The 3,307-nt window shown below is 32.1% G+C and overlaps 1 protein-coding gene across 2 annotated transcripts in view; it reads right to left on the reverse strand.

Annotated features, from left to right (window-relative positions):
* Positions 1 to 22: 22 nt before the first annotated feature.
* LOC108692280 (ubiquitin-conjugating enzyme E2 Q2) overlaps positions 23 to 3,307 on the reverse strand; it is a 13,730-nt gene continuing 10,445 nt past the window's right edge. For both annotated transcript variants that reach the window (XM_018200458.1, XM_018200457.1), the window contains exon 7: positions 23 to 841. The gene's annotated coding sequence lies outside the window, so the exon portion shown is untranslated. The remainder of the gene's footprint in view (positions 842 to 3,307) is intronic.

Genomic DNA, 3,307 nt, shown 5'->3' on the forward strand with positions numbered 1-3,307 from the left:
TATGTATACACATCCAAATAAATTTTTTTATTAAAATCTTTATTTCTTGTGTTTCGTAGCGTTTTCCTAAACAATAATTAACGTAACTTAACGTGAAATTGTGGTGTACGAGAGAGAGAGAAAGAGAGAGAAGAGAGATAAAGAAATAAAGAAAAAGAAAGAAAGAGAAGAGAGAAAATATAATGCTTGATATATTAGAATTATGGAAATTTTCACTCAAATCAGTAATGGTACGATATACAAGTGGAGCAGATTTAAGATACGTAGAGTAATCTTAAGATTATATTGACAATGAGACGACGCGACCGATTACCAAAAAATAATCGATCTCTTGGTTGACCAATGAATTAATTACGCAAATAGGTACGTGGACAGAGTAGAGACATAAATTAACTTATGGGTTTAGACTCAGGGAACATATCATCGTTCACGTCGAGAAAATAACGAAATGTTTGCGAAAAAGGAGGGATAGATGATTCTGAAAATTTGCGAAAACTGAAAATAAAGAAAACTTTAATCACAATTTCTCTCGACGTGCACGCTCTGCTTTGATCCGGAAGTCTATACCCTCGTCAGAACATGTTATAATATGAGAGTTAAGTTATATCATATACTTAACACGATACACAAAGTCATTATATCCCAAGTATCAAATGGATGCAATCAAATACCACGGTTCAAGCGAAACGCAGACTATTACTTGTCGGTCTATCTTGATTAGAATGCAGATCTGTTACCAGGTACACGTGGATGTAATAATTTCCGTATATGCTTGTATCATGTTTTACATTCAGTCACTTCAGTCACTTATTTAAAGTTCCGCGTGAACCGGGTGCTCTCCCTTTAAACAAAAAGAAATAATTTGTCATTACAGCAATCGATTATTCGCATTTACTTAACATATAATAAACATTCACATTATTATGAAATGTGAAAAAATGAGTTGGAAGAGACTTTAGATGATTATTTTTGCCACAAATACATTTTGGAATGGGATATGTTATCCATCTTCCCAATTGGCCACTAATGCCTTCGTACGAAAAATCTTACGTTACAATTTCATGTTTTCATATTCACAAATACATAGAAAGTCCCATTCAACATGGATAAATTGCTCGAGTATCTTTTATTCTCATGCTCACAAATCCAAGTATAGTGTGAAAGACACATTTTACAAATGTAACGTGGAAGAAAAGTACATTCACAAGTTCTACTTTTATCAGTCTTCAAATAGAAAAATTACTTCGAATATACACAACAAAAAATTTGACAACTACATTACTGCACACAATCTAAAAATTTGAGAAATGCATTCCAGAGTTATGTAATAACCAACTAATTCAAACTTCCACTTCTTTAGGCGCACATCTTTTGTCAAAGTTCAATCCGGAACAAATCCCAACACGTTGCGCGGAATTATTGTTACCTTATCTTATTATTCTCGTTATTCGTATCTTGTTTATTAAATGTAATTAATTCGAACTAATCGCGTACAACATATCGACCTTACATTGAGATTCTGAGATTTTTTTACACCATCACGAATATCAGTAAGAGTCGAATGTTAAAGGTCGTGTTAAGAAAACGAAAAATCTTAACGATATTTGTAGCAAAAATACACATGTCACATTGCTCCCCGCGATCGTACGCAGATTAAAAAAAAAATAAAAATAAAACTTAACAGACGACACGAAGTTTTGGCAAAGAACATAACGTTTAACGACGTCGAACAACCAGCACTCAATGTCAAACGGGCGGCGGCTGTACAAATCGTGATACCCGTTGACAACGAGCTCGATGATCGCACACATACTATACTTAAGAATCTATTATTTATATGACGATACTGCTCATATGATTTGCTCACAAACGAGTTTAACTGTACCGCGAACGAAACTAGTGACCCACGCTACTCGATCCAGTTATACCAATAATCATGTGTACTGATACATTGTACATGCGTTATTACCAATAACATATGTACTGCTCCATCTCCATACGATTAATAGGCGTTCAGGTATATCCATTCATTCTAACGAAAGCAAACACGATAATTACGCAGACACGTACCCTAACGTAATATTATTAAAAGTAATGATACCTTTGAAATAAAAATCCCTGAAATATAACAGTTGAACCGTCATAATTGGTTGTTTCAATTGACGATATATTTACAAAGAAAATGACAGATTTTCTTGACTCTTATGAAAATAATATGACTACTTGTGAATGATATTCATAAATGTTCATGTTTGCAATGAACATGATGATAGTTGCAGAAAGACTACTCATTCGAGATTACGTAGGAAGATGAAGCATAAGGAACAGAATGCATACGTGTATGTGTATATGCATGTATACGAATCAGGCGTGTGTGTGTGTGTGTGTGTATGTGTGTGTGTGTGCGCGCGCGCGTGTATGTGTGTGTGTGTATGAAACAAACTGCATAAATGTTTAGAAGTATGATACAAACCCGAAGAATATTATCGATTAACGTCTGTAATTTTTACAGTTTCAGTAACGTAACTTCATTGTCGTATTGCAAAAACGCATTTAACAATAACAGATATACAATTTTTTTGAAAAGAGAGAGTATCCTTTACAAGTATAATTGATAGCAAAAATTATATTTACTAAACTTACAAATGTTATGATATTGTTATATTATTAATTCTAATGGACAAATTCGTTTTAGAAGAAAAGTGTTTACACAACACACTTTGGCCATTTATTGCTTACACAAACAAAAGTCAATTATTATCGAATGTGTAAAATCATCCAAAAAAGTTTCCTCTCTTGCGATTGTAAGAAACTCTAACATTTGCATGGAACTCATAATTCTTCAAAAACAAATTTGTACATGAGAATTAATTTCATGTCGATAATGTTTAATTCACGCATCTCTTATTAAAAAAATTATATCTTGCATATACAATATGATTGTAGGTGCTTTCCATTTGATAATAAAAGTCGATACAAACATCATTTCATCTTTCTTGACCTTCAGTGAATATACAAAGATATAACGTTATATTTGCATCGACTTGTATCATTAAATGAAGAGCATCTTTTATATCTTATAGATTGTGTCATAGAGAAAATAATAAAGAATAGATTTTAGAATGGATTTGTTTGATGAAACACACAACCAAAACTTTTAAGCTTTTATTGTATTTATGCTCTCTGATAAAGACTCTAAAGAGTATTTGTATTATGTACAGTTATACAGTTTCTATATTCGAATATTGAATATTACACAACAGGGTGTGTGTATATATGTATGTATGTATATATATATATATATATA

This window comes from Atta colombica, unplaced genomic scaffold (genome assembly GCF_001594045.1).
Source record: "Atta colombica isolate Treedump-2 unplaced genomic scaffold, Acol1.0 scaffold68, whole genome shotgun sequence".
NCBI classification, from domain to species: domain Eukaryota; kingdom Metazoa; phylum Arthropoda; class Insecta; order Hymenoptera; family Formicidae; genus Atta; species Atta colombica.